The 23,023-nt window shown below is 37.6% G+C and overlaps 1 protein-coding gene across 12 annotated transcripts in view; it reads left to right on the plus strand.

Annotated features, from left to right (window-relative positions):
- LOC136041229 (protein kinase C and casein kinase substrate in neurons protein 2-like) overlaps nucleotides 1-23,023 on the plus strand; it is a 119,068-nt gene that overhangs the window by 11,841 nt on the left and 84,204 nt on the right. For 3 of the 12 annotated variants that reach the window (XM_065725807.1, XM_065725815.1, XM_065725818.1), the window contains exon 1: nucleotides 3,021-3,236. The exons of 6 other annotated variants lie outside the window; for them this stretch is intronic. The gene's annotated coding sequence lies outside the window, so the exon portion shown is untranslated. Of the gene's footprint in view, nucleotides 1-3,000; nucleotides 3,237-5,356; nucleotides 5,378-23,023 lie in introns of those variants that run through there. 3 more of the 12 variants (XM_065725813.1, XM_065725809.1, XM_065725808.1) reach the window with 3 other exon arrangements.

Below are 23,023 nucleotides of genomic sequence, written 5' to 3' on the forward strand. Positions count from 1 at the left end.
GGGAATTGGGAGGGGGAAACCTAAAACTTGGAAAACACTTAGAGTGGAGGGATCGGGATGAAACATGGTGGGAAAAATAAACACAAGTCCTAGATAGATGATTGACATAAACGGAACGGATCCGCTCTCTTTGGGGTAGTTGGGGGGGGGGGGGTATTTCTGAAAAATTAAAAAAATGAGGTATTTTTAACTTACGAACGGGTGATCGGATCTCAATGAAATTTGATATTTAGAAGGATATCGTGGCTCAGAGCTCTTATTTTAAACCCGACCGGATCTGGTGACATTGGGGGGGGGGGGAGTTGGGAGGGGGAAACCTAAAACTTGGAAAACACTTAGAGTGGAGGGATTGGGATGAAACCTGGTGGAAAAAAACACGAGTTCTAGATACATGATTGACATAACCAGAACGGATCCGCTCTCTTTGGGGTAGTTGGGGGGGGGGGGGGGTTAATTCTGAAAAATTAGAAAAAATGAGGCATTTTTAACTTACGAACGGGTGATTGGATCTCCATGAAATTTGATATTTAGAAGGATATCGTGTCTCAAAGCTCTTATTTTAAATCCTGACAGGATCTGGTGACATTGGGGAAAGTTTGGGGTGGGGAAACCTAAAATGATGGAAAACGCTTAGATTGGAGGGATTGGGATGAAACTTGGTTGGAAAAATAAGCAGAAGTCTTGCATACGTGATTTACATAATTGGAACGGATTGGCTAAATTGGGGGGGGGGGGGGTAATTCTGAAAAATAAGAAAAAATGACGTATTTTTAACTTACGAAGGAGTGATCGGATCTTCATGACAGTTCATATTTAGAAGGACCTCGTAACTCAGATATCTTATGAATGTGTTTTTGGGCTTCAGTGGATATAATCCATCCAGCCCCTAGGAGAATGATCCCTTATTAGCCTAGGTACTAGGCCCTTACATTTTATTAGAAAGGTTGGCATATTGCATCTTTGTACAATTAGAACCATGCAAATAGTTTAAATTAATGGTGTTGGAGGCACAAATTGAGCCTTTGACTTATTCAGCCCCCTCCTTCCCCCACCTCAAATATTTAGCAGAAAGGTAGCCATATTGTAGATTTTGAAAGTGGAACCATTCAAGGATGCCTAGTCTTCGAGTCAAACAAGTCCAAGTTGTGAACTGATTTGGTGAAAAACGAGCTAAGATCTGACTTAGCATAATAACGAGTCAAGTTTTGACTTGGTGCGAAAGTGAGGTAAGTCGAGGTTGTAAGGTTTTGTTAATTTTAAGAAGAGATAAGTCTTAAATCAGCGAAAACGAGAATTAAGAAAAGCAATGATTAGGTACATGGTAGATTAGGTACATAAGTGAGCTAAGTCAGTACAAAAGAAGCTAAGTCCTGACACTGTTTGAAACGATTCCAGTCTTGAATCAGTATAAAAGTGAGATAGGTCCTGATTTGTTGCAAAAACCTATTGTGTAAAGGCGCATTAGTCTGTAGCTCGTGCACAATCCGTGATGGACTTCCCCTCATAATTTCTTTATGTGTGTGTAGTAGTGGTGGACGGATTTTAAGTAAGACCGCTCATGATCAAAACCCAACTAATCAGTAGAGATCAGATGACTTTGGAAAATCACTGTTGCTAAATAAGATAGTGTCCTTTTTGGCCAACCGTAGGCTAAACAGAAAACAGGTCATTCACGGTTAGGGTGGGAGGATGTCATAAAGAAATATTTAAAGGAAATGGGAACTTCCTGCGTGGGTCTAAAGAGGGAGGCTTTGAATAGATTGGGATGGAGGAGGAGTGTGCGTAGCTGTGTCGGCCTCAGGCGGCTTGGTGCTCTGATGAGTTGTTTGAAGTAGTAGTAGTAGAAGTAGTTTGTCCGACTGAAAACATCCCTGCCTGACATTTTTGTCTTGCTCGTAAAAAAGTAATAAATATAGATATAAACAAATTTTGGCTGCGTTTTTAAAAGTTTTTGCACCCCTCCTCCCAAACAGAAGCTCCGGATATGGCCTTGATGTATTTGTAGTATTTATTAATACTGTTTAGATAATGCAAACTTATATTATGTCTCCTCTTTTTCGCAACCATTTCCTTGCCTTTTCAAACAGTTCGTAATGGCAAACTGTAAGTAAGGAGCGACTAGGCCCCATAGTGACCAAAACTTGAAAAAAGACTTTTAGATAATAATTAAAACGTCAAAAGATTTGGCTTTTTATGCTGATTCCAAATAAATTAAATTTCATTAAGTTTGATGTTCCTATTGAAAAGCTAGGAGCTAAAGAACATTTGCCTGATTTTAGAAAAAGGGGAGAAATACCCTCCAAAATTCAGATGATTCTAATGAAAATTATACCTTTAAACTCAATATCAAAGAACCCCTCTGTAGAGGCCTAAATTTTTATTATAACTTGCACTCATGATGTAGGTGCAACCTAGTAAGAAAAAAAAAACTCAGCCCACACTAATCGAAAATTTAAAAACGCTTTTTGAAAAAAAACTGTCAAAGAGAGAAAAATTGCCGTTTGTAGCTGATTCAGGAATGGTAACTATTATTCCGAATAGTTGAAATTGTAAAATGTTATTTCGAAAACAAATTAACCAGCAGCCTATTTTGAAAAAGAGTGTGAAATCCCTCGAAACTGCTACGGATCGAAGCTAAAAGTGCACTATTGGAACCGCCATTGTCGACAACCCCATTTAGGAAGCTTACAGCGCGCCCCCCCCACCTTGAACAACAAGAATAATCTATTTTTTGCATCAGTAGTACTAATATGTCCTCTTTTTATCCTACTTCTTTTTTCCCATTTAAAAGTTGCGCGTTGTTATTTCAAAATGGCTGTAAACTAATTTATTTATTGCTGACTGTTTAAAAATTTTCCTATTGTCTTTTTCTGTTCTAAGATAGGCTCATCGTTATTCATTTTTAATATTGGAGAACTTTTTGGAATCTTGATATTTATCAACGCACTTGCCCCATGTATCTCTTCTAGAACTTTATTGGAAGTACATTTCCTATTTCCCAGTTGTTAGATTCTTGTGACGTTGGTCTCTCTGTTCTAGTTGATTTTGTAAGACTTCCAAATATGCTAAGTTCTTTTTTTCTGAATTCCTTCTTGTGCGATAAGGAAGTAAGAAATAGAAGGAATTGATTGCAATATCAGTTTTTCGTATTCTTCCTTGATAATTAATGTGGTTGAATCAGTGTTATTTTTTCCTCTATTTTTGGCTTGGATTCAAATGATGATCGTATATTATTGGTAATGTTTTGTGTGTGTTTTTTTAGATTTTTTTTTTTGTATTTTAATATTCACGTACCGAAAATAAACCCGGACGTAGAGGTGGAGGAAAATGAATTACCTCCTTTCCCTTGGATTGTTTAGGAGGACCCTGTGAAAATCTGATCTTAAGCTGGGCTAGTTGTCCCCTCCTGTGTGTGGTATTTTTTGGTAGGGATTACTTATCTCTTTTTTTTTCGCTTTATAGAAGAGCCTTTCTTTGTAGTGTGAAAGTGTCCATCAGTGTTATCTCCCATCCAGAGAACCCCACCAGCCAGCTTCAGACCAACCCGGGCAGCAAGGCTGGTCACGCGGAAGAGAGTGGCGAGTCGCCCACCACACAACAACCATCAGTGGCAAGTGGTAACATATCCCCGTATCTAGGAACTTCTCTATCCCACCTCCAAATGTCTCACAGTGATGCTTTCTCGTGCCACGAGTAGCGCTTAATATATCCAGGGATTGAACCCTCGTTGATGAATCTTGCTGTCATTACTGGCTTCAGTCCATTCAATCTTCGCAGCATATTCCAAAAAATACCCCGCCTCATGGCCAGAAACTGGAAAGGGTGACCAGTGGTTGGATTGTAACTGAAATTAGCACTAATAGGCCCCTATTCCAGTGAAATCAATTCACAAAACTGAGGGAGGGGGAGGGAAAAAAATGTATTTCTGAAAATCTGGTGTATAAATTTATCTTTTTTTTCAATTTATTCAATTAAGACACCAATAGGGCATTTTCAATGAAATCACCCAAACAACATAGTTTTCAAAATCCAGGGTGTGGAGGCAAAAAATTCAAGGGGACATATGCCCCTTCCTAATCGGCGCCACTGCCCTAGAAATGCCTGCTGCTCTCGGCACCGCTAGGAGAAGCTTGGCACCACCACCTGTTCTGGGGACTCTCACATGTGTGTCGTATGCTTTCTTTTAACTATACTACGATGTTCCTGCGGCTCTCCGAACTAGCCCATCTCTTGCCTCTGATCAGTCTTTATATCATCTTCATGATTCGGGGAACATTTCTATCCCATTAATCCCGTCAGCCAGAACAAACTTCAATCTGTATTTATGTATTTTACCGCCAACACTCAAGCTCACGCTGTGTAAAACTCGACAACAAACCGGTTCTATATGTCTTTATTAAGAAACAATTAGCTTACGTTGAGTGGAAAACAAGTGGCAGGTGACAGAATAGATTTAATTGTATAATTTTGGCTATATTTTTTCACATTGGGGGGGGGTAAGTTTTGTTAGCTTAGTTCCCCCCTCCCCTTAATTTGCAAATATATAGCCCAAATGTGTTTTTAAAGTATTATATTTTCATCATGTCATTAGGATTAACCTAACTTCACTTCTTGAGTGTTGGCGGTATAATACATAAGTACCCTTCACTCCCCTGGCTGCCTGTCGTACTTTTTGGAATACTCTTTATGTCAGCTAAAGTGTGTCACTCGTTTGGTACATAACAATTAGAAAACATAAACTAACATACAAACAGACATGAAAATAAAGAGTTATAAAAAGAACTTGACTTCTTAGTCACCTTTTGTTCTTTTTCTTTTCTTCCTGTTCTATTTATCATTTATATTTCTATTCCTTTCGAAAATAATTTTCAAGTCATTGAAAAAAAAAACCTTTTACGCCTTCTAGCTTGATTTTTTTTTTGGTATTGGGTCCCGTTGGCCCAGTAACGGACGTTATAATTTTAAAGCCCTTTGGAAAAAGTTTGCTGTTGGCCTTTTTGTTCCGCTTGACTTTGGACTGAACGGCTATTGGTTTTCTATCTTTCCCTCTCCCACAAAACGAATCCCCTCTCTCCCAAAATCGCCATGACAGATAACAAGAAGTCAAGGTTTTGACGGGCAGATCCTATGAGATTTGAAAGGCAATTTAATTGTGGTGCCTATTTAAGTAGTATCGTTAGTCATGTGCTACACTAATTGATGACATCTGTTCTTTAATGCATGTCGTATTGCCCAACTTGAAACCGGTGTATGTACTATATTTAGTTGTTGTGTTTTAGTTGTTTTAATATCCATAATCATTTTTGCGTTGGATTAAATCTGGAAGTTTTAACAAATCTGTGATGTATAGAAATTCACTTTTCGTATTGTAGATATGGTAATGTTGATTGTTCAAGTGTTCGAATTTAAATGCATTTCGCCATGATATTGATCTTAATGATTATACGTGGAAATAGTTTGGCCAAAACCTGCACATCTTTTGTATTCTTACCCCCTCCCCCCGCTGCGTGGATCTGTGAAACCAGGTACCTCCTGTCCCTTGGACTCGGTCATGAGCGGAGGCCATTTATCTGGGCCAGTGTTTCTCTGCATATGTGCTGTGGCAGGCCAGTATTTCTTGTGAGATGCTAAATGTGCCACAAGAGTTTTTGCCAATTCATAATAACTGTATATGATCTTTTACATTGAAATAGTTGGTATATTTTCGATCTCGTGTCGCTTGTGTCTTTTAGGCAAACATTTAGAGAGAACCTCGTAAAAATATATTTGAGCTATAGAAGAAGAAGAAGATAGCAGAAGAAGATATTTTAAGCTTTTTTTCCCCTGTGAAAGAACATTATGTCAATCTTTGCATACACGAATGCCCCAAAAATGTTTTGCCTTACTAAGGAATTTATATCACTTTTGCACCAAGAAAATCCAATATTTTAAGCATCACTGATTCTTCGCAGAGAATTCTTCACTGATTCTTCCCAGTTTCAGGACTTGCAGGCAAAATATGTTGATTTATAAGAACCGAGTTATCCCAATGGTTGATTTCAACACATTTTCACCAGTTGATTAATTTTGCCGAATTTTACGACGGCAAAACTCATTATTTCATATCTAAGTGCGTTGCTTTTCTAAGTGAAAGGGGCTAAAACACCTCATATACCTGAGCATAGAGGTGTTTAAAAAAAAAAAATGTGTTTCAAATTTCGCTTTATGATGAAGTTTAGCGGCCTTTATGACGTTTTATAATTCAATTTTTGTTGGACCTGCTCGAAACTCTCTTAATCTAAGCGTTTCATCGAAAAATATCACGACATTTTGATCTAAAATTGAAGTCATCTTGAGAAAAGCCAACACGGTCGGAATGTGAAAAAAATTATTCGCTGCTTTTAGAACGTGAATCAACCTCAGTCGAAAGAATATTTCCAATGATTTATAAACGCTGTGGATGAACTTGTAAATCCTAATTAAAATGTTGCTTCGCTTTCAGTTAACGAATATGAATGTTTTATAGACCTGTATGTAATTTGCATGATGCAAAACTTGACTTTAACAGAAAAAGAGCTCATTGATTTGATGGACGGCTCAGACGGCGTTCGTAAAGTTTGTAAAGTCGTTCGCAAGGTTCGTAAAGTTGCTTCGTTAACCTCCCGTAAACCTTTACGCGAGCAAGCATTAAAGTTAAACTTTGGTTAACTTTTTTCTTAAAGCTCATAAAGTTGACCAATAGGAAAGAGTTCCAGAGCAAAACTTTTAAACAAATTTTGATATGTGGAATCAGGAAACTGAAGATATGCTGATTTCTCTTGTCCGAGAAATGCCTGTCATATACCAGTCTCCTCAAGGACTTCAATATTTTGCACTAACTATCTAGGGTGCTATGGGACTGAATTCTTGCCAGGATTTTTAGCACCACTGTCAACTTCACAAGAAGTTGACAACTTCACAAGAAGTAGCCTATGCTGATTTCTCTTGTCCGAGAAATGCCTGTCATATACCAGTCTCCTCAAGGACTTCAATATGTTGCACTAACTATCTAGGGTGCTATGGGACTGAATTCTTGCCAGGATTTTTAGCACCACTGTCAACTTCACAAGAAAATAGGAAAAACCAGGGAATCTTGATCCTGATAACAGAATATGTAACAAGCCCTTATGCCTCATTAAACTGTACTCACGCCCCAAGCTCCTTATTTCTTCTAGACTTTTTCTCAGAAATACCAAATGCTTCAGAAATTTGAATAGTTTGCTGCTCAAAATGCATGTAAAGTACAAGGCTCGTATGAGCAGTGAACACTTTACGGAAACACACTTTGCGAACGACTTTACGAACTTTACGAACACCGTCTGAGTCGTCTTTGAGAATCTTCATTCTTCCACAATCTTTTGCAATATAAGTTTGAAGAAATTTTGGTCCCCTGCCGAAAATTTGTATTGTAAATTCAGCTTGAAAGCGATTGAAATTATTCTGCCCTTTGTTTGGTCTGCAGAATCGACTGTAGAAATCAAATCCTAAAGGAAAAAAAAAGACTTGAAAGTCGTTACACATTTGTCTGGCTTTGACTTTATTCAACATAATGAACAAAATATATACCATTGCAGACATAAATCATTATGCTAAGGAAAAAAAAAATACTAACGTTTAGCGTTTACCTACGTAAACATTCCTAGAGGCGTTCTAAACTAATAACTTAATTTTAAGAAATACCTAAATAAATATTCCTCGAAGCATCCTAAACTAATTAATTTAATTAAAAAAAGGCGACCAGGAAAATTCGATTATATTTAATTTGCTGAAGAAAACAGGATCAGCTTTTTCATTGAATTAAGTTGTGAGATCTTATTGATCGCTTTTTCTGAATAACACTATATTAGCACACTATAATAGTAAACACTCGAGAATTTGTATCGTAAAAATAAAACAATAACCGGTTCTCACGGTCTTTATACTAGCCAATTAGCTTCGGCTCGGTGGAAAACTTCATTGTAGCTATATTTCAGTTAAATATCAATGCTTAGAACAAACTCGAGCTATATATTTGCACATTGGGGGATGGGGGGTAAAGGTAGCGGGTCAAGCAGATGGTAAACGCCGGCTCCCTCCCTCCTTTAAAAGCTGGATAAACATATTATCTAAAAACTATTTAACTACCTGTATAAAAATGGAAAGAAACATGTAAATCTTTTTAATAAAATTTTTATGAATATTATAAAATAAGAGCTTGTATTATAAAAGTGTTTTCTGATAGCAACCCCTTTTCTCTTGTGATTTCACAAATTAACTCCACTATTCAGAGGGCATAATTTAATTCTCTTTTATTTGTCCAGCTGCTAATAATTATTTATTGTGTCCTAATTTAGGTTTCAGTGGGTTGTCTGGAAAAAGAGTAGTAATATATTATTTAGTTCTTTTGCAGTAATTTTAGGATTATTGAGAGAGTCAACAAACTCAAATTTAGCATAAGAAATAATTATAGACCGCAAAGTTTAGGAAGCTTATATTGACCTTATTTAAAATTAACTAAAAAAAAAAAGAAGAAAAATCAAAAGGACTGACCTCTAATGTATTGTTGATTGAGAATTTACACCTGACAAGTCGCGAAGGATTCACGATCATACGGGAGGCATGGCAAGAACGTATTTAATATGAGCTAAGAGCTCATATGGCACTTGAGACGAGGTCGGAAGAGCCAAGAGCTCATATGTTATGAGCTCTAGCAAAATTCTAAGAATCAATAGATTAATTTAAAAGAAAAATCAGAGGCCTAATGCCGGTTGGGATTTAAAATAAGAGCTCTGAGTCACGAGGTCCTTCTAAATATCAAAATTTAATTAGATCCGATCACCCATTCGTAAGTTAAAAATACCTCAATTTTTTAAATTTTTCCTCTCCCTTCAGCCTACCCCCCCCAGATGGCCGAATCGGGGAAAATGACTTTGTCAAGTCAATTTATGCAGCTCTCTGACACGCATACCAATTTCCATCGTCTTAGCACGTCCAGAAGCACCAAACTCGCCAAAGCACTGAATCCCACCCCCTAACTCCCCTAAAGAGAGTGGATCCAGTCAGGTTACGTCAATCACGTATCTACGGTATTTACTTATTCTACCCACCAAGTTTCATCTCAATCTCTCCACTCTAAGCGTTTTTCAAGATTTCCGGTTTCCCCTTCCAACTCCCCCCAATGTCAACAGATCTGGTCAGGATTTGAAATAAGAGCTTTGAGACATGTTCCTACTAAATATCAAGTATCATTAAGATCCGGTCAATCTTACCTCAAAAATTGAGGTAAAATACCTCAATTTTTCTAATTTTTCCAAATTAACAACCCCAGCACCCCCAAAGAGAACGGATCCGTTCCCATTATGTCAATCACGTATCTATACCTTGTGCTTATTCTTCCCACCAAGTTTCATCCCGATGTCTCCACTCTAAACGTTTTCCAAGATTTCCGGTTTCCAAGATTTCTGTTTCGCCCCTCTAGCCCTCTATGTCTCCAGATCCGATTCGAATTGAAAATGGAGCATCTGAGACATAAGATTCTTCTATTTATCAAGTTTCATTAAGATCCGATTACCCATTCGTAAGATACCTCAATTTTCACGTTTTCCAAGAATTCCGGTTTCCCCCTCCAAATCTCCCCTATGTCACCAGATCTGGTCACGATTTACAAAAGAGTTTTAAAGCACAATATCCTTCTAAATGTCAAATTTCATTAAGATCCTATCATCCGTTCGTAAGTTAAAAATACTTCATTTTTTCTATTTTTTCCGATTAACCGTTCCCCCATTCCCCCCACTCCAGATGGTCAAATTTGGGAAACGACTAATTCTAATTGAATCTGGTCCGGTTTCTGATACGCCTGCCAAATCTCATCGTCCTAGCTTATCTGGAAGTGCCTAAACTAGCAAAACCGGGACAGACAATCAGACCGACAGACCGACCGACAGAATTTGCGACCAAGTGCCATAAAAGGTCAAGGTTATGTGCTACTCTAAACCAGGGCTTCGCTTAGACAAAATAAGAATAGAAAGAACTCCACTAGTGAAAAATTTTGTTTATGTCTACGGCCCGTGAAATTTTATTTGTGATGAATACACGAGGCACGAGGCTTTTGTTTGGCTAAAATCTCCTGCTTTCTTTTTTAAATCCTTTTTACTTTTTATTTTCTTACTCAGTACACTTTGAAAATTTGGTATTTTTGTTTACACTTTATCTTGATTTTGTTTAAATATTGTCTCTCGCTTTTTATGTATTAAAATCTTTTAATTTAAGGAAAAAATAACTTCGGAGTGGAAGACGGACCAGAAAAGAGCTTCTTTTCTTTTTGTAAAGTAAAAAAACTCATGATATAGATCTTTAATTCTTTGTTTTAGTATCAACATAGATTTCCTCCCCGGGAAATGCTTTTAAAAATGAGCCTAGAAAATGACTGAAAAATACAAAGGATACCGATACACCGATATGGCCGATACGATATATGTGATACCAATACGTCTGATACCGACGCGTGCGATACCGCGCACGGTCCTTTCCCAGGGACTATGTAGGGTCATATAACCATCAAAGTATTTCGACCCCTCCCCCCAAAAGACAAAACTTCTGACTCCCTTGTCCGACTATTGCTTGAAACTGGTTACCGACATGTTTATATGATATCTGAAACGCAGAGGATAGGATTTACTCAGGTTCAAAATCAGGCATTAGGCAAGGTTGTGTCTTATTCCTATTTGGGCAGTTATTTCGACAGATTTTATACCAAGGAACACAGAAAAGGCTTAGGGAGAATATGATATAAAAAAATAAGTTCTAAAATATCCTTGGGAACTTTCTCTACAATTTTTTGAGACGCTTTGAAATTAAGGCGATCAGTTAGTTAAATCAGTTAGACAATCAGTCAGTCAATCAGTTTGTCAAATCAATTACCGAAAAGAATTATTCGGAATCCGGAGCTTCATTTATTTATTATTCTTTGGAGTTGCGAATTTGGTCATAAAGGTTTGTGGTCAAAATGTTGTGCCAATGACCATTGGCAGTTATGAAACGAATCATTCTTAACTGTGGCGTAATTTCTTCAAAATTCTGGGGAGGAGGAGTTCCATCCAATTTTTCCAAATCGTGTGAAAAAGACAGTGAAAATTGAAAAATGAGCCATATAGTATAATAAATGCAATAATATAATATAATGAGCTATAATATACTAAAGAAAACTGACGTGTTTCTGTGGATGCTTAAATTATGCAGGCTTATCTTTAGTTTTGACAAGATTTTTGAAGAAACTGAATTTCAGCTGGGAGAGGGTGAACTGGGGTATGGGGGACAGTTTCTCCCCTGACCCATAGCAAATTATGCCCCTGGTTTCTAATCCGAACCTTCATTTTTTCTTGGAGTTTCAAATTTGGTCTTATATACGGAAATTATTCCGTATATACGAGGGCTGCCCCTTCCTAAACCCTCGCTGTCTACGCTGAAGTCTTGGAGTTCTTTAAAAATACTTCTCATTCAAATTCAACCACCCTTGGTTGAATTTCTTTAAATTTTAACATTTTAAAAATTTAAAATTAACAATTCTTTAAGAAAGGACTCAATCCTTTCTTAAAGAATTGTGACAAAAAGTCAAGCCTTTAGCGTGGAGTTAAAATCTCAAGCTTTCAACCTGCCGTTTGCGGTCAGAGGACCATTTTGCAATTGGTATTTTAGGATAAGGGGCATCTTTTCATTTTATTTTTAGCTAGAACTCGAAGTTACTTTTTAATTTTAGAGAGAAAAAGGAAGATTTCTTTTTTCTCTTTAGTTTATTGTCTTTTGACTGTCCCTTTCTAATTGTGCAATAGATTTGACTTGAAGACTGTCATGTAACAAATTTCGTTTATTGATATTAGATAAAGCAACATTCCAAGGATAGAGGCCCATTCATATCATATTTTTTTTGTGTTACGATATTTCCAATAATCGTTAAACAGATTAATTATGCTGAAATATAACAGGATCTTGTAAAAAAGCTATGTAAACCAGGATTACAATTAATCTCTTTAACTGCCATAATTGTTTGTATGACACGTTTCTTATTGTAAATTATACAAACATACTGAAACTGAAAGAAATCGGGCGGCGGCTTGAATAATAAGAAAGCCCCCAATGTGCACACAGGAAGTAAGGGGGGACATCCGGGGCCGTATCCAGGGTTTTCGTTCGGATGGGGGTTTACCAAAAAAACGATTTGAAATAAAATCACATTTATTCTTATAAGTAAAGACATTTTTTAAACATTTATTATAAGTAAATATATATTATGGGCTATTTATGAAACAGTTCATAGTAACGAACTGTAGTTAGGAGTGACCTGGCTCAATAGTAACCGAAACTCTAAAAAACGGAATTTTATTACCAACAATCAAACAGTTCGTGGTAACGAACTGTAGTAAGGAGCGATCCGGCTCAATTGTAATCAAAACTCTAAAAAATGGAATTTTGATAGCCTACCAATAGCTACATCAAAAGAATTGCATTTTAATGCTGATTTTAAATATGTAAGTTTCATCAAGTTTCGTCTTACCCATCAAAAGTTACGAGCCTGAGAAAATTTGCGTTATTTTAGAAAATAGGGGAAAACACCCCCTAAAAGTCATAGAATCTTAACGAAAATCACACCATCAGATTCAGCGTATCAGAGAACCCTACTGTAGAAGTTTCAAGCTCCTATCTTCAAAAATGATGCAAAAATGATCCGATCATGGATGCGTGTTTATTCGTTTGTTTGTTTGTTTTTTTTTCTTTTCCCCAGGGGTGATCGTATCGACCCAGCTGTCCTAGAATGTTGCGAGAGGGCTCATTCTAACGGAAATGAAAAGTTCTAGTGCCCTTTTTCTGTGACCAAAACAATTGGAGGGTACCTGGGCCCCCTCCCACGTTAATTATTTTCCCAAAGTCAATAGATCAAAATTCTGAGATAGCCATTTTATTCAGCGTAGTCGAAAAACCTTATAACTATGTCTTCGGGGATGACTTACTCCCCACAGTCCCCGTGGGAGGGGCTACAAGTTACAAACTTTGACCTGTGCTTACATATAGTAATGGTTATTGGGAAGTATACAGGCGTTTTCAGGAGGATTTTTTTGGTTTGGGGGAGGGGTTGAGAATAGGGGGATAGGCTGGGGGAACTTTTCATCGAGGAATTTGTCCTGGTGGAAGAAAATTTCCATGAAGGGAGCGCAGGATTTACTAGCATTATTAAAAAAAAATGAAAAAATAAATATGAAAAAGTTTTTTCAGCTGGAAGTAAAGAGCAGCATTAAAACTTAAAACGAAAGAAATTATTACCCATATAAGGGGCTCACCTCCTCCTAATACCCCGCTCTTTACGCTAAAGTATTTTTAGTAATTTCAACTATTTATTCTACGATTTTTGTGATTCAGGGGTCATTCTTAATGAATTGGGACAAAATTTAAGCTTTAGTGTAAAGAGCGAGGTACTGGCGAGGGGGCGAATCCCCTCATATATGTAATAAAAACATGAGAATACAGAACTTCTTTACGTAAGCTAATTTATAAGTTACGTATATCTTTTACTAAAAAAAAGATTCGTAAAAAATTAAAAGTTCTAGTTGCCTTTATCTTAATTAACCAAAAATCGGAGGGCAACTAGGCTTCCTCCCCCGCTCTTTTTTCTTAAAAAAAAAATGCAGATTTCATTTTAATTATTCCTCTGCGGAGAGCCAAAATCAAAACATGCATTGATTGAAAAACGTTCTGAAGTTAAATAAAAAAAAACAAGTTTTTTTAACTGAAAGTAAGGAGCAAAATTAAAACTTAAAACGAACAGAAATTACTTCGTATATGAAAAAGGCTGCTTCCTCACCAACGCCCCGCTCTTTACGCTAAAGTTTTTACTGTTTTAAAAAGAAGGGTTGAGAGAAAGAGTCAAACTTTAGCGTAACGAGCGGGGCGTTGGTGAGGAAGCAGCCCCTTTCATATACGAAGTAATTTCTGTTCGTGCTAAGTTTTAATTTTGCTCCTGACTTTCAGTTAAAAAAAAATGGTTTTTTTTTAATTTAATTACATCAACAGAATCGCATTTTAATGCTGATTTTAAATATATAAGTTACATCAAGTTTAGTCGTACCCATCAAAAGTTACGAGCCTCAGAAAATTTGCCTCGTTTTAGAAAATTCTGATTCTAGATGTAAGTTTGTTTCTTGGCTATCTGAGCACTGTGCTAATCGCAATTATTGCTGTGTATTGAACACGGTTGTATTGAATATCAAAATTAACTTTTTCAAAAAAAAAGAAAAGAAAATCAAACCAATAGAAGCTTCGAAACTAACCAAATGTAATAAATTACTCGTTTATTTTTATTACGTTTTTACTAGTCGGACAAACATTTCGGGGTGGTTCAAACCCTCTAACTCCTCCCCTGAATATGGCCATGGGAATATTTCCCCAATATATGATTAAGGACCCACCCCCTTAAGAAAAAAAAATGATGAGATCAGCAAAGTTGTTCAGGCTTATAAAAACGCTGTTTTTCCCTGCCAGACTTTTAACCATAGAAAAGCTCGGCGAAAACTCGTGATTATAGATGCAACAGATTAATAATACAATCTTTTGAATCTATATGCTAAAGGATAATATCCAAGGACCCACTGAAGGCAATTCGGGTCCTATCAGTAGGATATTATTTCATTCTGTGTTTTCGTGTATATCTCTTTAGTTTTTGGTGAATCAAGAATAACAGAATTAGTTAACTTTTTTGCGAAATTTTCTCTATGGGCAGCACCTTTATAAAAGTGACCGCATTCAGCGATATACTCTGATAATATCGAAGCAGCGATAATCCATTTCAAATTATAAACAGCTTCAGCTGATAAAATACAATCTTAGGCACCTTATAATAAACAAATCTTATAGTTCCAAGTTCTGAATATGATTTTTTCCTCCCCCCTTCCTCACAGCAATTCACTCAGGTAATTCAAGTGTGCTGAAATTCATAGAAGGTCTGCAGTACATGCAGAACTGGATCTGTGTTTTGCAAAATAACTTTCATAACCAGAGCCTAATTACAGTTTCCCACTAGGCCTATACAGAAACCCTTTATAAAAGTGACCGCATTCAGCGATATACTCTGATAATATCGAAGCAGCGATAATCCATTTCAAATTATAAACAGCTTCAGCTGATAAAATACAATCTTAGGCACCTTATAATAAACAAATCTTATAGTTCCAAGTTCTGAATATGATTTTTTCCTCCCCCCTTCCTCACAGCAATTCACTCAGGTAATTCAAGTGTGCTGAAATTCATAGAAGGTCTGGAGTACATGCAGAACTGGATCTGTGTTTTGCAAAATAACTTTCATAACCAGAGCCTAATTACAGTTTCCCACTAGGCCTATACAGAAACCCTTTATAAAAGTGACCGCATTCAGCGATATACTCTGATAATATCGAAGCAGCGATAATCCATTTCAAATTATAAATAGCTTCAGCTGATAGAATACAATCTTAGGCACCTTAAAATAAATAAATCTTATAGTTCCTAGTTCTGAATATGATTTTTTCCTCCCCCCTTCCTCACAGCAATTCACTCAGGTAATTCAAGTGTGCTGAAATTCATAGAAGGTCTGCAGTACATGCGGAACTGGATCTGTGTTTTGCAAAATAACTTTCATAACCAGAGCCTACTTACAGTTTCCCACTAGGCCTATACAGAAACCTAAAATGCCTTTTATAGGCTTTTAATAAAGAATTGAGCCTTCTAAAGAAATAGTTATTAGCAAATCATGTCGCTGCGTAATAGCGTGACACTTCCTTTCAGTTCGTCGCCGTGTCTGAAAACATCTACGGAGACTGAAATAGTATCATTCAGGTTTACGTTCCCTTCAGGGCCATATCCAGAATTTTTTTTTTTTTTGGGGGGGGGAAGGGGCTACAAAAAAACTTTAAAAGCACATCTTATTTATAGGTATTTTGTTATGTTTTTACGAGTCAGACAAACGTTTCGGGGGGGGGGACGAAAGCTTAAAATTTTGCTATTATTCCATAGCTGAGGTTCAATTCCATACATCTGCCAAACTATATTTTTGAAATTTCGTATACAGAGATTTTTGACTAAAAATAAGGTGAGTGTTTCTTAAAAATTGTTTAATATGAAGTTTAGATCCTTTTTAGGAGAAATTCTAAGCAATATCGTTATTCCGGCTCGGTTAATGGATATATCTGAAACTAATGAATCCGATGATATGAGTATCTTGTCCTTTAGTTGTCATTTGCAGCAGTGGGCTTGTTGCAAAATCGTTCATTTCAAAGGGATTTATATACCTTTCTGTGAAGTCAGAATATCTTAACCGTATTTATAATTGAGCTCTCCCAACTTCAAAAAGCTTCTCATGGAACAACCGTGTCCGCCTAATGGCTTTCACAAGAAATTCCCGGGGGGTGATCGGTAAGAAACATGTTCCATACAGCGTCGAGGCCTTCCTCTGAGAAAAATACTTACTTTATTCCTTTAAGGAAGAGGTAATGTAAATAGATGTAACTTTTTTTGCTATTTGAAAAGAAATCGATATGTTCTGGCTTTTTTAATAATAGGGTTTCATGTGAGTGTCAGTCTAATAAATATTTTTCTAAAAAAAAACAACAACGTAGACTGAACGTCAAGTTAACACAGATTATGAAAAGAACTTTGGTTTAATTTATACATCATGATTATAAACAGTGCGCCGAAGTAGCATCATACTCTTGAAATCTAGCCAAGAACACCGATGAAGGATACTTAAGTTCAAATTACAGATAAGTAAGTTTTTTTTGATCCATCTCTCCTGAATGAACTGAGAAGGTTAGTTTTCAGTTATAGTATATTTAACTGAGTAGCTGTGGAGGCTTTTTTGCACCAAGATGTGTAATTTTAAGCTAAGCACACTGGGAAACCGATTTTTGTTCGGATACATTAGGAAAAGGGCGGAAAACACTTGCTTGACCTGAAAAACAACAAAACGTGATTGTATTTATCAAGCAGAAAAAAGCATTTGTGACCATGTTTTCTTCTTTTTTTTATTCACGTGAACCTTGTTTTCTATTGCTTATTATTACCTTCTGCAGGGCGGATGCCATTTGGATTTCAAATATACATTATATTGTGAAAACTATACCGTTTCGCAGTCGGATAGACCGTTTTACCAGTTCTTGAACTCCTCATTTTCCTGTAGAAATGACTCTTGAGCAGACTACGTTCAAAATGTTTCCAACCACATTTTCTGTTTGTAAAGGAACGAAATTAGGCAGCTACAACCTGCCTATGCAGGTACCTGGTCTGTATGGACATGCTTTAATTTTTGCTGTGTATAGGAACAAGAAACTGTCAATCACTGACAGACAGTCGATGAGGGAGGAATTGTTGGTAAGTGCCATCGGACTTTGTTTTGACAAAGATGGCACAAGATGTGCTGGTGAACGTGAGCATTGATCCAGACTGCAAATTTGATCCAGACAGCAAGACTGCAAATTTGTCTTAAAAATAATTTGCAAAAACAATGCAAGTTTGTCTACAGAATGCATTGGACTTGTAAAATTTGGGCTATATATTTGTACATTAGGGATGGGGGTGGGGGTTAGGTTACGTTACGTTAATTTTACGTTACGTTATGTTTTCTTATTTTTCATTATTTTTGCTAAAAATAATTTTCAAGCTGAAATGAGTGTTCTTGCCAATATATGCCTTATTTTTGCTTTGTTGTGTCTATACTTTTGACTCGGAGCTTGAGATGGTACTAGTCGGTTATTGGAAACATACCCAACAAGTGAAGTTGGATTTATCCTAATGAACAAGAGCTAAGAGCTCATATGGCACTTGTGACGAGGCGAGAAGAGCTAAGAGCCAAGAGATCATATGGTATGAGCTCTAACAAAATTCCATGAATCAATAGATTGATTTAAAAAGGAAAATCAGAGGCTTAATGTCAGTCAGGATTTAAAATAAGAGCTCTGAATCACGATGTCCTTCTAAATATCAAAATTCATTAAGATCGTAAGTTATAAATACCTAATTTTTTCTAGTTTTTCCTCTCCCTTTAGCCCCCCCCAGATGGTCGAATCTGGGAAAATGACTTTATCAAGTCAAATTGTGCAGCTCCCTGACACGCCTATCAATTTTCATCGTCCTAGCACGTCCAGAAGCACCAAACCTCGCCAAACCACTGAACCCCTCCCCCCAACTACCCCAAAGAGAGCGAATCCAGTACGATTCTGTCAATCACGTATCAAGGACATTTGTTTATTCTATGCACCAAGCTTCATCCCGATTCCTACACTCCAAGTGTTTTTCCAAGATATTCCCCTCCAACTCCCCCCCAATGTCAAACGATCTGGCCGGGATTTGAAATAGGAACTCTGAGACATGAATTCTTTCTAAAAATCAAATTTCATTAAGATCCGATCATCTATTCGTAAGATAAAAATACCCCAATTTCACGTTTTCCAAGAATTCCGGTTTCCCCCTCCAACTCCCCCCAACGTCACAGGATCTGGTCGGAATTTAAAATAGGAACTTTAAAGCACAAGATCCTTCTAAATATCAAATGTAATTAAGATCTGGTCGCCCTTTCGTAAATTACAAATACCTCAATTTTCAAAATTACCCCCCCTCCAATTCCACCAAAGAGAGCAGATCCGGTCCGGTTATGTCAGTCACGTATCTTAGACAGGTTTTTATTCTTCCCATCCAGTTTCATCCTGATCTCACCGCTTTAAGTATTTTCTAAGATTTCCGGTCCCCCCCAACTGCCCCCCCCCCCCAATTACGCTTGATCCGGTTGAGATTTAAAATAAGAGATCTGAGTTACGAGGTCTTCTAAATATGAAGTTTCATGAAGATCCGATCACTCCTTCGTAAGTTAAAAATACGTCATTTTTTCTTATTTTTCAGAACTACCCCCCCCCCCCAATAGATCAGATCCGTTCCAATTATTTAAATCACGTATGTAAGACTTCTGCTTATTTTTCCCACCAAGTTTCATCCTGATCCCTCCAATATAAGCGTTTTCCATGATTTTAGGTTCCCCCACCCCAAACTTCCCCCAACGTCACCAGATCCAGTCAGGATTTAAAATAAGAGCTTTGAGACACGATATCTTTCTAAATATCAAATTTCATTGAGATCCGATAACCCGTTCGTAAGATAAAAATACCTCATTTTTTCTAATTTTTCAGAATTAACCCCTCCCCCAACTACTCCAAAGACAGCGGATCCGTTCTGGTTATGTCAATCATGTATCTAAGACTCGTGATTATTTTTTCCACCAAGTTTCATCCCGATCCCTCCACTCTAAGTGTTTTTCAAGTTTTAGGTTTCCCCCTCCCAACTCCCCCCCCCTAATGTCACCAGATCTGGTCGGGTTTAAAATGAGAGCTCTGAGCCACGATATCCTTCTAAATATCAAATTTCATTGAGATCCGATCACCTGTTCATAAGTTAAAAATACCTCATTTTTTTCTAATTTTTCAGAAATACCCCCCCCCCCAACTATCCCAAAGAGAGTGGATCCGTTCCGTTTATGTCAATCATGTATCTAGCACCTGTGTTTATTTTTTCCACCAAGTTTCATCCCGATCCCACCACTCTAAGTGTTTTCTAAGATTTTAGGTTCCCCCCCCCCCAACTCCCCCCAATGTCATCAGATCCGGTCGGGATTTAAAATAAGAGCTCTGAGACACAATATCATTCTAAACATCAAATTTCATTAAGATCCCATCACCCATTCATAAGTTAAATATACTTCACTTTTTCTATTTTTTCCGAATTAACCGGCCCCCCACTCCCCCCAGATGGTCAAATTGGGAAAACGACTATTTCTAATTTAAGCTGGTCCCGTCCCTGATACTCCTGCCAAAGTTCATCGTCCTAGCTTACCTGGGAGTGCCTAAAGTAGCAAAACCGGGACCAACAGACAGACAGACAGACCGACAGACCAACAAAATTGGCGATTCCTATATGTCACTTGGTTAATACTAAGTGCCATAAAAAAGGTTAATCTTAAGTCTTTTGCGAATATATACATTCTGTCTAACTCCAGTTCATTGTATCATCCATTACTTGTTTTTGTAGCTATGAAACCGGTTTTCTGAGATGCAACCTAAGCTTAATTCTTGAATATTTTTTCAATATTTGACAAGTATCCTTGACATATTATCCTGTTATATTTAAATGATTCCTTACTGAAGAACAAGAGCTCATATGGCACTTTTGCCGAGGTCGGAAGAGCCAAGAGCTCATAGGGCAGGTTTCACGATTTTCCTTCATAGGGCAAATAAAATTCTTCTCAACTGTCCCATTTGTCCCCCCCCCCAGATGGTCGAATCGGGGAAGAGACTATCTCTAATTTAATTGAATTGAATTTATTTATAATAATATGAAAAAAACTTTGTTTTCTTAAAGAGTTAAAGAGGCTGCGTCCCAAACCCCCCGCTCTTGGCTTCGGAAAGGCCCTCTTTTAATTAACAAAACAAAAAACCTGTACAAAAGAGTCTTTAAAAGCTGGGGGTTTGGGGGGCGGCAACCCCCCAACTGCCTCTCCCAATTCCTGTACGTTTTAAGGTTCGACTTTGGGACGCAGCCTCTTTAACTCTTTAAGAAAACGAAGTTTTTTTCATATTATTTCTGTACGTTTTTCTACAATCCATGATGGATGTAATTTAATAATTCCTGTACTCCTCGTACAGGAATTAGGACTGCCTCTCCTAATTCCTGTACGTTTTAAGGTTCGACTTTGGGACCTAGCCTCTTTAACTCTTTAAGAAAACGAAGTTTTTTTTTCATATTTTGTGAAAAAAAAACCGCCCGATAAGGGACTTGAACCCTTGACTTTAGGATTAAAAGTCCCACGTTCTACCGACTGAGCTAACCGGGCATGTTTGAAGTCGAAATACCGGCATGTGTATAAATATAACTTTTAAGAATTTCAAAAATTAACATGGGCTCTTATGGGGAAATGGGTTTTTCTAAGCTAGAAAATCGTGGGGTTAAGATTTTCCGACGAAACTTTCCAGGAAAATTACTCGGAGAATTCCGCGTCGAATGAGTCTTCCTACACCCAGATCCGATTTCGGCTGTGACCTGTAGGCGTGGCGAAAAAAAAAGAACATGAACATTAAGTGGCTATTCGTGGTTTCTGGAAAACAGGGAAGGAGTTATCGGATCGAGCTGAAATTTTGTGGATAAGCTCCTGGGCCCTAGGGGACCTTAACTTGTTAATTTCAGCCCGATCGGACAACGTTAAAGGGGGGGTAGGTGGGTTTGGGGGGTCGAAACTTTCGGCCAGATTTTCCCCATGAAGGAAAAGTCGGAGGGGGATGAAATTTGGCAGGTTTCTTAGTTGGAGCTCGGGCTACGAAATGCATCCCTCCCCATCCCTCTCCGACCACTGGAACCGAAGATCGCTTAACATTGTCGTGGTTCGCCTCTTTAAAGAGGTACGAGTGTGCCTACTTGACCCGTTATAATACACATGAAAAACGGAATAAAATGTGAATAAAAGAAAAGAGGAAAAAGAAAATGAAATAAAAAACTACACAAAAAACTTTGCAACACTTACTTAAAAACAATTAAAACATACAAAAGCAAAACATTCATTGAAACAAAATAGCTCTCCATGGGTGCCGACCAATTCTACTATTATAAGCTTCTATGCTTTTTTTGATAGAAGCATTCGGGTCTATGATGCCGTATCTTTTAATGACCCAGGAGTTGCTTGACCATGGTGGAAGGGCAAGCAGGTATTTGGCATACCGGAAATAGATTCGCCGAAGCTCCTTCGTCTCGGTTATCGTAAACGTACGCCAAAAAGGTGCAAGGTATAAAAAGGTCGGGAGTGCAGAAGCATTGTAGAGTTTCGCTAGCAGTTTACGGTTGAGTCGAAGTTTGTTTGCTACCAAGCTTCCGTATGCAGCTCCTGTTCGACGTTGGAAATGAAGGATCAAGAGCCTTCCTGTTGCTTTGAGAGTGTCACCGATAGGAAGCTCTAAATATTTCGTTTGTGATTTTGGGGAAACTGGCCGGCCGTCGAGATTAATAGTAAATCCTGCTCGAGTTTCAACCCAGTTGAACAGAACCACGTCCGATTTTTCTCTATTGAATGTAAGGTTAATGTTAGCATATTCTTTACTTAAAATAGCAAAATTTCTTTCGAACGACGTACTGTTCGACTAGGGTTAAAAATATCATCTGCATAAGCGATAAGTGACACATCAATCCCTTTTAAAATACACGAAGGAACTTCGCTGGATTGGGCTTTCAGGATACAGTTATTAAAGGTAACTGGAGAGGTAAGGGCACCCTGTCTGACACCTCGACGGACTGGAATAACGAAACGTATTATGGTCCCATCAGGTAGTCTGATAACAACAGCAAGATGGTTATACATATCATATAAAGCACGAATGGCAGACGTGTCAACTCCCCGTTTATATAGCTCAAGGAGAATTTGTGCGTGAATCAGAGAGTCAAAAGCATGGCTTACATCATGACTCCCTAGGACGAGCGAATCACCAGACTTATCAGTATCTATAAGTATTGACGATAGTGCAGTAAGCGCGTGGGCACACCCTAGGCCTTTTTGGAAGCCAAACTGATATGGCGGCATGTAGCATTTATTTGTAAGTTCTGGCATTACGAGTGTTTCAAAAATCTTGCAGAAAGTAGTAGCAACTGTAATAGGGCGATATGAAGAACACTCATTCAGCGAACTATTCCAGTTGTGAACACCATTTGGAACATGAGATCAAGGTGACAAAGTAGTAGGGGACTTCCAAGAAGAATGTGTTTAGCACAAATATTATCTGTACCCCTCGAAAAAGGTTTCTTATTTTTTTGCGCAGAATTCATAATATCAGACAGTGAAACAATAAACGTGGGTACAGTATTTTTTGACAGTATCCGATTGAGATCACATTTAAGGGGATATTCTACTTTGGAATCAGGTTCTGAAAACTCTTTCAAAAAATGCTGTTGCCAGGCCTCAGTAGAAATATGAGCTGACGGAGCG

This window comes from Artemia franciscana, unplaced genomic scaffold (genome assembly GCF_032884065.1).
Source record: "Artemia franciscana unplaced genomic scaffold, ASM3288406v1 PGA_scaffold_1180, whole genome shotgun sequence".
NCBI classification, from domain to species: Eukaryota; Metazoa; Arthropoda; class Branchiopoda; order Anostraca; family Artemiidae; genus Artemia; species Artemia franciscana.